Below are 14,868 nucleotides of genomic sequence, written 5' to 3' on the forward strand. Positions count from 1 at the left end.
GTTTTTCTTAGTTTAAATGGGTAAAAGTTAAAAATTTTGTAAATAAGATTATAAAAGTTGTACTTAACTTTATAAAAAACTAGAATGTTATAAAAGTTCACTTGAAAGTTTAAAATTTGTAAACAATGGAATTAAAGTTGCACTAAATGATATAAAACACTTATTCAAATGTATAAGAAGTTGTCAATAATGTTTTAAAAATTCATTTGATGTTATAAAAATTTTACCCAATGTTTAAAATTGTGTTTAATGTAATAAATGTTGTAGTTTGTGTTATTAGTAATTTTTTTGTTTAATTTGAGTAATAAATTAGTTTTTGTATTTTATAGTTTTAGAAATTAAACTTTATTTCATGCTTATTAGTTTTTCGTTATCATTTTAGAATAAGTTTTCAAATTTGAGTTCTGTTTTAATTAATATTATTTTAGTTTTACTAAGTAGATTTTTAGGTTTAGTTTTATTTTGTTTTTATAACACAAAATTAAATGTTTAATAAATATTTCTTTTAAACAAGTATTTCGTAAAGAATTTTGAACTCCTTTAAATTTTAAATTTCTTTACATTTAATCATTCTGTATTGTGGTCTGCAATTGTTATTAACAGTATGCAATGCAATTAAATAAATATTGTGCAGCATTTTGCTTTAAGCTAAACACAAAACTTATTTATAATTTAGTTATACGCCTTCTTGACGCACGGGGATATAGCTCAGTGGTAGAGCAATCGACTGCAGATCGATAGGTCCTTGGTTCAAATACGAGTGTCCCCTCTATTTTTAAATTCTCTTGAAAATATTAAAAATAAATTTTAGTAAAACTGTTTTTTATCAATAAAAGCAGATAAATGCTGACTAGCTTGATTATATATAATACTAAAGCCATAACGAATACAGGTAAAGAAATTAAATAAAACATCAAATACAAGTAAGTTTATATCAAATTTTGAGATTACTTGTGACTTCAATACTAAAAGTTGTTCCCAGACCGGGAATGCAACCCAGGCCGCGTGGGTGAGAGCCACGAATCCTAACCACCAGACCACCTGGGAGGTCATCTGAAATGAAGAAATAGCATTTATATAGACTCAAAGTAGCGCTAAAGGTTTTAAAAAGTTTATTTCTACCAAACACTATCAAAATATTTTGATTTTTTTATGTTGTTGTTTGTCGTGTAGTGAAATTAATTGTTTGTTAATTATTTAAAACAAGACTTTTATAAATGCTCAGAGAAAAATTAATAAATATTGATTATTAATGTATTTTTTAGTTAACGTACTGTAATAACAACATATATATTATATATAAACATTAAAAAATAGAACAAAAAAAAAAGAAAACATTTATTCATCAACTTTAATAATCATTATTTATAGTATATATCATTTGCGTAGCAAGGTATTTTGGTCAGGGGTTGCGCAAATTTTTAATCAAATATTTTTTTTAATTAAAGCTTTTTCGCCGCAAATTTTTCGGGATCAATTTTCTCGGAAATTAAAAAAAATATTAAAAATCTATCTCCAACTTCATTTTTCGGTAAAAAAGCTTTCTTCAAACTGAACAAATCTATTCTTATTTGTATTGCACGTATTCAGGAAACACTATTGTATGTAGGAGCAAAACAAATCCTAAAATAGTCATTACAAAGCAGCGATAGTATATGTTAACTTTATTATAATAAACTAAATTTTCAAAGGAGTTACAAGATAATTTCTTTAAAGCTATAGGGCTTATTGTAAATAAAAAGAAGTTTAAACGAAATATTCAAGTATGTAATTTTAAATATATACTAAAACCAGTTTTCAAAAATTTCTTAGATAAAAACTTATTCTGTTTATATATTGCAAGCAAATAATTTTTTAAGTTTAGAAAGTTACAATATCTTAACACACTTTTAATAATAATGGAAATTTAAAGTACTCCAACTAAAAACAGAATAGCTGACAAAACAACGTTTGCTACCTGTAACAAAGTAATAAAAGAAATTGTTTCTAGTTACTTTAAATGTGCTTAAAAAGTGTTCTTTAATCGAAGAATTCTGAAGCTTTACATTAGTGTCATAAAAAAGAGCTTAATTAAATAAGTAGTAAATGTCTACTTCAAGAAAAAGATATACTTTTAATTACTTATCGGTGTTAAACAGTTTTACTAGGATTTGTTTATAGAGATTATACTTGTATCAAAAATATTATGTAAAGACTTTTTTTTTTGTTTATAGAGAATTTCAGATTATGTTAAAACCACAAGCCCTTTGATTACGTTTTCTAATTTCGTTTTTGCTAAATTCTTATTATTTTTCGGCATGAATACTAGAAGTTAAAATTGCATTGCTACGTTGCTCGGCTACTTTTAAACAGGTTACATCATAATGTGTAACATTTCTCAAAATACTTCTAAAACATTTAATTAGTTACACTACATTTTTTAAGAAACCTATCACTTTCAAGAATTTAAGTAGTGTATAAATTTACTATTTTACTGATATTTTTATTGTTATACAACTTTACTAATTAATTTTTACAAAAAACATTTAATATAGAGAAAATGTATGCAGAATTAGTCTTAATAAAAGTAAACAACAAAAAAATTACTATAAATCGATAAAACAGCATGTAGTATAAAAAAAGTTTTATTTAGATAAGATATTAAAAATGTATTTTACAGTTGCACGATTAGCTGGTTTTAAAATATAAACATTTAAAAAAACTGTAATGTTTTACCTTTTTACATAGTCATTTTTGTAACTGATATAAGTAAATTGCCATTTAAAAATATAAACTACTTTAAGCTTTTAATTTTAAAACTATAAAACATTTAATTCCTTTGCACATATAACTTGTTTTATATTGATTTTTTGTTTGTATTTATTCGTAAAAACTAGAAAAAAAAACTCAGTTGTACAACACAAGTATTACTAAATATATTCTTTGATAACGTAAAAAAACGATTAGCATGTATAGTTTATTAACAAACAACCGCAATTAAAAAATTATGTTTTTGTTATCTAAGTAAGTTTATCCTTTACATAGACAAGTAAATATTACAACTTACTTTAATTTAAACTGACAGTAATTAAAGAAAAAAGTATACATTTTTTGAAACTGAATATAACAACGCAGTAACTTTTTATAACTATGTGTTTAACAATACTTTGTATACTTGGAATAGTGTTCTATTCTTAAGCTGTATCAAAATAAGAGAAAAGCACTTTGAAAAACAATCTTCCTGTCAATAGAATAAATCAATTTATCAAACGCACATTTTAAGGAAACTTGATAGAAAAAAAAGCAAAACAAATTGCTTATAACGAATTAATTACTATTTACGTTATATGTAAACTTTTTTTTGAATAAATTAAACTTTGCATGAAAGTTCTAAAAAATTTTAAAGCTCGTTTTTGGTAGAAAACAGTTTTTATTTTGTTTTCGTTTAACTTTGCAGATTTATGACTTTTATCTCTTCAAATTTTAACAAAATTACATACAAAACTTCCAAAATTAAAAAACTATAAAAGCCATTAAATTGTTATTATTAGTAGCTTTGCTACGAGTAAAATCTTAAGCTTTGGTCGCATTTTATATAAGATAAGTTTTTAGAGTTACAGATAAGTTTTTATGATAAAAAATAGTTTAACTTAATACTGTTTCGCATTGCATACTGTTTATAACAATTGCAAACCACAGAATTTAAGGAGTTCAAAATGCTTCGCGAAATACTTGTTTAATAAAAATATGTATTAAAAATGTTATTTTGTGATATAAAAACGAAATAAAACCAAGTTTTTTAGACGTCAATCACAAGGCACATAAACTAAAAAAATAGTCTTTAGAAAGTATACTAATGTTAACTACTAAAGTTTTGTATGACTATTCTAAAAAGATACTAAAAAAACTTTGTTTTCTTTAATTACTGTCATGTTAAAATTTATGCAAGCATATTAATATCATAACTAAAAGTTTATTTTACTACTAAAGTTGTTTATTGAAAAAAAACAAAAAATTGCTCAACAATTTTTGGTTTAAGGACCTGGATACCAAAAAGGACCCCTCGGTCATCAACTTAATCAAATTATACTGAGCTACAAACTAAAAATAAGAAAAAAAATTTACAGTCAAAATTTAGACTCTAAAATGAAAAACTCTAGAAAAATGAGACTATTAAACTTTTTATTATTAAATATTTCTCTAAAAAAAAAAATTAAAAAAATTAAATAATTTATATACACACAAATATCTAACATTGTATACACATAATATATATATTGAACTCTACGTCAAAAGCTTAAGTTTCTATCTGAAATGTTTTTACATTTAAAATTTATAAATGATTTCAGCAAATAATTTAACCTTTTATATGATTTGAAAAAGAGAAAAAAGAAATAATTAATTAATAAAATTGAAGGTTTTTTTTTAAGTATGTTTTAAAATTTTAACTATGTAATAAGGTTCTTATCAGGTTTATTTTTATTATTTTGGTATAAAAACATTTAAAATATAACTACTGCATTGTAAAAAATGTTTTCTATACACACTGGTAGGCAGTTTCGCTTTACTCTTTGTAATTAAAATAACAAAAAAAAAATTATTGACTTCTTTTTCCTTAGTGAAATAATTTCTTCATGTAAACGTTTAACTTATAAAACAAAGCCTCAATATTTTTCTCTGTTGTGAGATAACTAGACAATCGTTTATGTACCTTATGTAGAGAGCTCGGGACGATAATTCTTCAACAAACTTAGATTCTAAATATCACATAAAGATAATAGCGAAAGTAGGCGTAAGAAGAGAACCAATAGCAACTTTGTCTACTTGACTGTAAAACTATAAAAAATTAACATCAAATATAAATTCTTAAAGCTGACATATACTTGAAGTATTAAGTGAGTTTATATTTGTTATAGTTTTTAGGTATTACGAAAACAAAATAAGTTTTGAGATTTTTTGTTCTATTTACCTTATGGAATAGTTTTTTGCGGTTTAGTTTGCTGTTTTTTTTTTTAATGACAAAATACATAAGTTTTGTAGACTGATTTTTTTAATGAAGTATTTTGAATTGTTGTAGGTTAGGCCGTAAGAGGTTTGAAAATACTTAAAAAAACGTTAATGCCATAGGGAGTGTAGGTCACTATATTTACAACTTGTTCTTATTCTGTGAGAATTAAGTAATCTACAAGTTGACTTATACCGTTTTTTAAGTTTAAAATATTTTTTAGATTTAGCTAGCAATACTCTAGAGTTCAATAGGTTCCTTAAGTTTTCAGCAACACTATAAATAGTTTTATAAACAAAAGAAAAATCAAACTTTGCTTTAAAGTTGTTAAGTATTGTCAGTACAACTTTTAAGGTATAAAGCTCAAAAGTTTTTGACTGTAAACATGTAAAAATTAAATTTTATTTTCTGAAACGTACAAAATATATTTGGTCACCAGCAAGACGTGCCCAGTAAAGTGAGGGAAATTTTATTATGTATAACTTAACGCCATGGTGTGCAAAACAAATTTGGTTAACAGTATAAAAACTTAAATGATGATCAGTTTAAATTTAAAGAATCATTTTTTGTTTTTATTTACTGTTGTACTATAATTTACACCTCATTTATTTTTTTAAAAATTGCAAATGTTTTTTTACAGATGAGAATGCTACTCGACTCTCACCACATGTTCACAGAATCGTGACATCAAAGCACAAGAAAACAGAAAGTTGAAGTTGAAGACTTATCAAAATATTTAGTGTATACGTGTTTGACTCTATTTGAATTATTAATTAAATTTTCTTGCTTTATGATAACTAAATGAGTTAAATTCAATATATGATGTACCTACATCTTCCCAGTTTAAAAGCATATAGTTAGATAAACTTTACTTATAACTGAAATTCTAGCCAACATTTGCTCTTTTTTCTATATTTAAAAACCAAGCTGGCTCATTTTCCTGTTAAATTGGCTAAATTAATGTTTTTTAAGTGCTTGGAATTCATCTTATTTTGATATTTAGTTTTTGTTTATAAATAAATATAAACTTACAGCATTTTTTTTTCTTTATAATGAAGTTTTATTGCTCAACAATCATTTTTATACTTTAGTTTTTTGTTTTATTACTAATACTTTAGAAAATTATAGATTTAATCTTGTTCTGAAAAGCTGTAAGTTTGAGGAGAAAGACTGGTTTTTGGTTAATAATTTTTCAAAGTGCGCTTTAATTGCAAATAATTACTAAATGATATATAAAAAAAAAATCATAATTTATAAACTAAATTTAATTTTAAATATAGTGCAAGCTACATATTAGTTATGATAACTCAAAACCAATTTTCCCAAAGTGGGCGATATCGCCCCCCTGGGGGCAATTTTAGTAAGTCGGGGGGGGGGGGGGGGCGATAATTAGTAAGGGGGCGAAAGGGTGGGCGATAACTAGTAAGGGGGCAAAAAGGGGGCGATTTTAAAATTTTAGGCTGTCATGTAATTTTTATTTTTTATCTTGCTATTTTACTAATTTTAGCTTGCTATTAAACTTTTGACCCTGAGGTAAAACTTAAGCAAGAAAAGTTTATTTCGTTCAAGCAAAATATAGAGAAAAAAATCAAATAATTATGACTCCTACTTTCAAGTAAATTACATATTTTCATTCATATATTTTCTTATTTAACAATTACATAGACCATGGACGATCGGAATCCCTCTCACCATTTTTTAACCTGACATATATATGTTATTGGGGATCATAAATGTTTTGTAAAAATTTATGTTATATATTATTAACTATCACCTCATGATATTTCTAATTGTTTTTTGAAAATTCACTAAGTTAGACTAAGAAATAAAACTATACAGGGTTGCCAATTTGTCTAGCAACCTGGAAAAACCTGGAATTTGACAATTTAGGCAAAAAAACACCTAAAAAATTTGGAATTTTTAACAGTTTCAACATATTAGGTAGTAAAATTTCGATTTGACACAAAAAAGCTATCATACAGATAAAAATATGAATCTCTTTGAGGCAGATCTTTTTGAAGTAAACGACGTACAGGAAACCTTCTCAGACTTACAAATTAGCCTTGAACTTAAAATAAATTTTTCCAAAGAACGATATGAAAGTTTTTGGACTCAAAAAATTTAAGGCTAAAGTGTTCAATCGTTTGAGAGGAATTTAGGTTGTTGTTTATAGTTATTTTTTCTAGCTATGTTGTTGAGAAAGCTTTCAGTTCAGTTATCAACATATTGAGCAAAAGATCTAATCTAGATATTTGAAAGGGAGGCGTTATTTTACTGATTAAGAATCAGATTAGAAAAGCTTGCAAGCAATCATGAACCTCATTCTTCACATTATATAAGACTTCAGTAGCAGACATTATTTTATGAAAGTTTTTTTTTTTTTATTTAATCTTTTAAAATACTTCTTTTTTAACCTGGTTTGTATTGTATTTAAGTAGTCTTTTTATAATAAAAATTTTATTAAGTTATTTATTCTACAACAGGTGTGCATAATGCCTAATAAATATTAATTACGGTAGACTTCCTCTTGAGTTCGCACGTTTTCCCCAAAAAATAGTGCAAATTTATATTTTGTAAAAGTTAACTTAAATAAAGTCTATTACTAACTAAGTATAAATAGAACAAAAATACATAATATTTAATAGCTATATAGATCTATTTTGTTAATGAATGTCAGTTTTATGTTTTAGTTGATTTCATGTTTATTCCTAACGTTATTGCATATAACATATTTAAATTTATCATTTTGTAAAAAAAAAAATTGGTAATAATTTTAGAATTTGCACTTTTTGATTTTGTTCAAAGTGCGAACTCAAGCGGAAGTCTACTGTATTTATTAAATGGTTTATGTTTTAAATCTGTGAATAGTTTTATTTTGACCTGGTTAATTATTTAGTTTATATTTGTTGTTTACATTACACTAAAAGTTTTTATAGCAAAGTGATTAAAGTATTTGTTCAAAAGAAATTTATTTGAAATATTTTTGTTATTACTTGTTTAATCTGTATAAATAAAAAAATCTTAATAACCATTAAAGTTTTTATTTCAAAATTTTTATTTAGTTTTATAAGAGTACAAATTTGAGGTCTCTATTTGAAATGACTTCAAATTTTTCATTTAAAAGATTCTTAAACTCAGTTTTATTTTTTAACTTGATTTGTTATTGTTAAAAGATTTGTATATTAAGAAATTTTAAACTATTAATACAACTGTTTTTTTGTTTTATCTTAATTTTTAATACATTAGCAATTAGAATAGGCTGTTTATTTTAATAGTACAACTTTAGCTTTTAGTTTTTCACTATTTTCTTCTGGTGAATTATTATAGGCTAAAAACTAGAGAAAAATTAATTTAATTATTATAAAATGAGCCATCAAAAAGACTGCTACAGTTACAAAACAAAATTTTAACCTAATTAAAAGAAATTTTCAATCGATTACTTTCTGTTCATAGAATTAACTGTAAAATTTTTGATTTTATTTTGAATTTTAATTAAAAAAAAAAGATAATGTTGAAATCAAGGTTTAGATTCCTAAACGTTATTCCAACTCAAATACTTTTTAATGGTTTTCTACTACAAAACATATAGATTAAAAAGTTTAAAATTAAGTTTTTACTTTACAACTAACTTGCTTATAATATATCTTTGCATTGAAAATAATAATTTTACTGCACTAACTGAAGCTGTTGATGAAACCACTTTTCATGTGAGATAATCAACCAGTCGGTCAAACTTCCTCAAACTAGATCAGAAATTATGTTTTAATATTTATTTTATTATGTGTAAAATAAACTGTTCGTTCTTTTATAGTTTTTTAATCTCTGGTATAGTAATTTTAGAATATGCCTATCTATAAAAATAATTCAAGTATTTTGTGCGGCTTAAATATGCTACTTAGTATTAACTTCTAAATGTCCGAAAATCGTTATATAAGAGATTATTATAATTTCAGATTTCAGTTAAGATTGGGTAACGTACGGTTAAAATCCAGTCAAACCTCGACCCGCTAAGTAACTTGAAAACTACTTATGGAAAATAAATAAAATTTAGTTTTTTAATACTCAATATTTTGAAATACATTTTCAATATTGTTTTCAGTTCACAATAGTATTTCCTAGATCACAATAATACTAAATCATTTTGTTACAATTTTGCTGGAGTTTTTTAATTTTCATATTTTTTATATTTTTAATTATGCAGCCTGCAATTACATTTTTTACGGCTTGAAACTAGAAAACATTTCTTAATAAATATGAATTGCTGACTACAAAAGTTGTCCACCACTACCCTAAAAGTTTCATAAATTCAAAACAATTCATATCTCAACAGGATTTATTACAGATTACAAAAAGCTTTTTAATAATTAAGTATTTTAATAAACTTTACTGGGCTATAAGAAAACAAATGTAACTTATTTTCTCAAGCCCTGTAAACTACTTTGGACACAGCCCAAAAGTGCGTGCATAAGAAGTACCAGACTAAATTACATTTCGAACACAAATTTTTCGGCTCAAAAGTTTGTACTCAAGAGAAAAACTACTTTGTAAAATCGTGGGGGGGGGGCAATTTTTTTTTTAATTAAAAAAAAAAGGGGCGATTTAGAAAATGAGTTTGGGAAACCCTGCTCTAAACAAATGGTATTATGATTTTTATTGTAAATATTAAGTTTCTAAGTATGTTAAATAGGAATTACGGTCTAAAAATATAAAAAGCTGAGAAGTAAGACCATGAAAAGTCTTTTTTTATTTCGATCACAAATTTTTATATGGTTTTATTTTAAAAGTCCGCTTCGTACAAGCTGTGTGTAGCTTTTAAAAATGTATTTCTTAAAAATTCAAATTAATTTTTCTTAGAAATGAAAGGGAAAATACATTTATAAAAACTTTTTCAAAATGCTAATAAATTCAGCCTCTAAAAATTTTTCTTCCATATGGCTGTATTAGATATTTTTACAAAACTTTTAATTTTTAAAAGTTATTTGAAGATGCTGTTTTTCTGTGTAAATCATCTTGTAGTATAAACTCTAAATTGATAAAAGTAAGTTTATATAAATGTGAATATTGTTTGAGTATTAATTCATAGGTTAATTTAAAACTTAATGTTTATAAAAAATTACATATCTGTAGTTGAATTTTTTTTATGTATAATAGTTATGCTGTTGTTGAATCGTGAGGTAAAATGGGCTTAATCTATGATGCTTAAACTATTAAAAAAACATTAGCTTAAAAAGTAAACAAGTAAATAAATAGAGTAAGTTTCTTGTTAAGTCAAAATCGAAAGTTTACTAAGTAATTAGTCAAAAATATTTTTAATAATTCATATGAGCTATAAGAAATTGATGTTATTCGATAAGTTTTTCAATTCGATAGTTCAATCATTACTATGTTAACTTTCCAAACGTAGCCAATCATCTAAACTTTCAATCTTAGTTTAGTTACTGATCAAAAAGTTGTTATTTTAAAATTATTCAACAATAGATCTTTTGATGATTAAATATTGATTAAAAACTAATAAAAGACGAAACAGTTGTAAAAGTAGTATTTATTGTTTTTAATTTAGCAGTGTGTTTGTTTAAAGAATAGAGAAATTAAAAACCAATTTATAAAATACATTCATCAATATATAACTATTAGAATTTTTCACATACATAAAGTTCTAATCGACGCATTTCTTAATTGCAATGTGTGTAGTTCATATTACGTCACTATGCATTTATTAGTAGAATAAAGTTGCAATAAGCGTCTTATGTACAAGTCCTACATGGTCTAGTGGTTAGGATTCCTGGCTTTCACCCAGGCGGCCCGGGTTCGATTCCCGGTGTAGGAACATTTGGCTGTAATCGTATAGTGGTTAGTACTTCACGTTGTGGCCGTGACAACCCAGGTTCGAATCCTGGTTACAGCACCTTTTTGTTATGCAGAATTTAAGTATTAAAAAACAATAGTAATAAAAAATCAAGTAGGTACTTATTTCACTAATTTTAACAATAAAATACATATTATTTAAAAGTTATTTGTATAAAATTATTCAAGCAATAGTACAAGTGAGAACTAAAATTTATATTTTTTACCAGGTTTCAGTGGAAAAAATTCCGACCTTCGGAAATATCAATAAAGTAGTAAAGCTGCTTCATAAACACTATACAATTTTTGTATAGTGTTTACGTAAATGAAAGTTTTAAATGTTTTTTTAATATTATATAAGTACAAAAAGACAACATTTATCAAACTAAACAAAAAAGTATATGAGAAATATTGTACGTTTATAAAAATATGGTTTATGACTTTAAAAAAGTTACACTAATTTTGTTTCAATAACTAATCTTAATAAATCTTTTTGAACTTAGTTCTTAATGAAACTTAACAAACTTGTATACGGATTTTTCAAGGTGACTACACATTTTTGTGGTCCAATTTCCTTACTTCTTTTTAAAACAAAGTTTTATTAAATTTGTATTAGTACAAATAAATTAATCACCATAAGTAGTATTGAAAACAAAATAAATATTAAAGTTTGATTAAAATGTCGTTAACTGTTTCAATACTGTCAGTACAAATTTAAAGGTATAAAGCTCAAAAGTTTTTGATTGTAAACAAGTATGCTTAAACTAAAGTGATGTTTGTAAGCATTGTAGGTTTATAAACGCATAAAGTCGTATCTTGACAAGCCCTCGTTAGTATAGTGGTGAGTATTCCCGCCTGTCACGCGGGCGACCGGGGTTGGATTCCCCGACGGGGAGGTTTTTGTAAGTTTGTTTAAGGGTTTCTCTACTGTTGTTGAAAAAAAGTGTAATTCAAAATAAATAAATTGAAAATTATTATTAGTTACTAGGCACTTAAACCATAACAACGACATTTTAGTATGTTAAATAAGTTATTAAAAATTAACAATAAATTTGTAATTTTATATATACTGGCCTCAGTTTATTTCTAAATGTATGAGCTAATCTTGAAGACATAAGTGTGTTATCTTATTTTTAACAGTGATAAAAAAGGTAGCCAAGTTAAGTAGTTTAGCTTCTTTACTTTTCAGTTCAATTTTTTTGGTTTGGTCTTTAAAACAAACATCGTTTGGTCAGGTCTTGCCTTAAGCTGTTGTTATAAATTCTACATCAGGCAGACAGGCAAAAAAAAATATTACCTTTATAAACTTTATAATTAGAGATTGAGCAACCGACTGCGTGGCCTAATGGATAAGGCGTCTGACTCCTAATCAGAAGATTCCGGGTTCGAGTCCCGGCGTGGTCTTTTTGTAATGTAATTTGAATTAACTCACAACTTAAAAACTATCAATAATAAATGAGCATATTAATGATTTTTATATACTTTAATAAATATATAACCTAAATGAAATATATGGAGGACTATCTTGTTATTGTAAATTTTAAGTTATTGAAATTTGTATGCTGAAAAATTAAACTAACACCTTTTTTGCAATTTTTCTTCGCGAAATTCTAACTAATTACAAACTACCTTAACAGGGGTGTAAAGTATATGGTACATAATTATAGATGCAATTTATATATTCTAAATTCAAACGTTTTACGTAATACTATTTTTCGGTTCAATTAACACCTTTAAAAATTGACCATGATGGGACTCGAACCCACAATCTTCCGGTTCGTAGCCGGACGCCTTATCCATTGGGCCACGCGGCCGGTCTATTGTGAGCTCGTGTGAGCATATATAAATATTAAGTTTTAGTGCGTGCGTGAAATATTCACTTCAAACTTTTCTCCAGTATGCAGCGCAATGCAAATATATTCGGCTAAATCGTTACGTCACGATGATAATTGGCTGTTGACTGAGATTATATCGCTGTTAGTTCAGTTATAAGTCTTATTGGCTCAGAAGCTTATTAATGAAGTCTTTTCGGTCGCTTTAATTTTACTTTGCTAGAAAAAAATGCTATTCAAAAAATTTTAATATTTTGATATTTAAAACTTAATATCAATCATAAAATTTATTACCAAACCAGTCAAACTTGATTATTATTTTGTACAGCAATATTGATAATAATTAACGCCGAAAACTTGCTTTATGTCAGTATTGGAAACTATTTTTGGCCGTGTGTATATAGAATGTACAGGTCAAAATATAAAATTTTAAGGGTTACAATTAAGTATGTATTTTTAAAAACAAAATATAGTTGAAAAAAATTACAAAACTAGATTTATATATAAAATTAGACTTTACAGGTAAGTTACATATAAATACTTACTTTTTAAAAGGTACTTCAAAAAATGAAGAAAGTTTTAAGTGTTTTATAAGTATTTAAGTTTGAATGTTTTATCACTTTTTATTAAAAGGTTGTGGTTTTTAAGATATAATTTCGTATTATAAACCTACACGTGTCTTTGAAAGTGTAGATTCAAAATATATTTGCTCAAACAGAATGAAAAGTATCAAATAAAAGCTACGTGAAATTTTATTCTAGATCAAGTTAGCTGAATTCTTGTTTCTTAAATATTATATAGAAAAGCCCTTGTCGGTTTGTTACTAGTTTATAAACGCAATTAGCTGGAGCTCACCAACGGTTTCCGTAGTGTAGCGGTTATCACGTTCGCCTAACACGCTAAAGGTCCCCGGTTCGAGCCCGGGCGGAAACAGTTTTTTAATCAAAAAAAATTTATGATTAAACTGCCTAAAAACACAAATTATACAATTAAGATAATTTAACTACCATCTATTTCATCTGTTTTATTCATTACTAAAAAACAAATTTTATCAAACTTAAACCATTTACATATATTAACATATGTGCACTGAATAATTTCATTATACTTTGCCATTAAATGTAATAATATGTTTTTAAGCTAAAAATATTATTACAGTGTATATCTTTTTCTATTATTTGTGTAAAAGCAGTTTAAAAGTAAATAAAATTATTTTGGAGAATATAAAAATAATTCAACAGTTTTTATTTCTGACCAGTGAATTTTAAGCATCAAACCAATTTCAGACAAAAATGCATTGTCCGGGAATCGAACCCGGGCCTCCCGCGTGGCAGGCGAGAATTCTACCACTGAACCAACAATGCACGTGTTTAAAAGCGGTTTGTAACGTTTATAAATTATTTTCCACTTATGTGCTCAGTATGGTTGCAAATATTACAAAAATTCAATGCTTATATTTGTTTAAAAAGTTCACCATTGCATTCAGCTTTTAAAACAAAGGTTTTCATTTTATTGCCCTTTATGCAACAAAAAAAACATTATGCTTTTTTTTCTTTCAAAACCAAAGACTTATACCAATAGTTGTGATTATTTGATGAAATTTCTAGTTATACTAAAATGACACAAAATTTTTTAGATACTTACAATTCATGCCACAAAAAAAAAGTAAAGGTTCATTGAAGTTGAAGCCAGTATACTAAAACAAAATTGAAGATTTTTAAAAAAGATAGAAATGTATTGATTGTTTTTTAAACAAGGTTTTAAATAAGATGTCAAAATTGTTTTTAAATCTAAAAAACGACTTTCAGAAAAAAAAAAATCCAAATAAAGCTTTAAGCTTTACAAAATTGCAAAATTTAATGTTTACAACAATACTTAAAGCTAGTATTTTTCTTATAGTTGCATAAATTTTACTAAAAATATTGGAAAAAAAACTAAAGAAAACTAAACTGATTTCTAGAGTGTTAAATCTTGGAAATCAAGCAAACCAATCGGTTATTTTGTCTGTATTTTTCTTGTGTATGTTACACCACAAATATGTTTTAAACGTAATCAAACCAGTATTTAATAACTAGGAGTAGGACTTTTTATGGGTACTATTTTATGGGCACTATTTTGTGGGTATAATTGCTGCAATTAAATCTGCCCATAATTTAATCATTCGTCAAAACCAGAATTGTGTTTTTTTTTTTTAAACTATAACTATCA

At 25.6% G+C, this 14,868-nt stretch overlaps 7 non-coding genes across 7 annotated transcripts; 5 read left to right on the top strand and 2 right to left on the bottom strand.

The window, feature by feature from the left end:
- Window positions 1–697: 697 nt before the first annotated feature.
- On the top strand, window positions 698–769 carry Trnac-gca (transfer RNA cysteine (anticodon GCA)). The gene has a single exon. It is a non-coding gene; the product is annotated as a tRNA-Cys (tRNA).
- Window positions 770–10,739: 9,970 nt separating this feature from the next.
- Window positions 10,740–10,811, top strand: Trnae-uuc (transfer RNA glutamic acid (anticodon UUC)). The gene has a single exon. It is a non-coding gene; the product is annotated as a tRNA-Glu (tRNA).
- A 6-nt stretch (window positions 10,812–10,817) lies between these two features.
- On the top strand, window positions 10,818–10,889 carry Trnah-gug (transfer RNA histidin (anticodon GUG)). Its single transcript has one exon. It is a non-coding gene; the product is annotated as a tRNA-His (tRNA).
- Window positions 10,890–12,159: 1,270 nt separating this feature from the next.
- Trnar-ccu (transfer RNA arginine (anticodon CCU)) lies at window positions 12,160–12,232 on the top strand. The gene has a single exon. It is a non-coding gene; the product is annotated as a tRNA-Arg (tRNA).
- Window positions 12,233–12,569: 337 nt separating this feature from the next.
- Window positions 12,570–12,642, bottom strand: Trnar-acg (transfer RNA arginine (anticodon ACG)). Its single transcript has one exon. It is a non-coding gene; the product is annotated as a tRNA-Arg (tRNA).
- An 878-nt stretch (window positions 12,643–13,520) lies between these two features.
- Trnav-aac (transfer RNA valine (anticodon AAC)) lies at window positions 13,521–13,593 on the top strand. The gene has a single exon. It is a non-coding gene; the product is annotated as a tRNA-Val (tRNA).
- Window positions 13,594–13,953: 360 nt separating this feature from the next.
- Trnag-gcc (transfer RNA glycine (anticodon GCC)) lies at window positions 13,954–14,024 on the bottom strand. The gene has a single exon. It is a non-coding gene; the product is annotated as a tRNA-Gly (tRNA).
- Window positions 14,025–14,868: the final 844 nt, after the last annotated feature.

The sequence above is a fragment of the Thalia democratica genome, chromosome 5 (genome assembly GCF_965202585.1).
Source record: "Thalia democratica chromosome 5, ktThaDemo2.hap1.1, whole genome shotgun sequence".
Taxonomy (NCBI): domain Eukaryota; kingdom Metazoa; phylum Chordata; class Thaliacea; order Salpida; family Salpidae; genus Thalia; species Thalia democratica.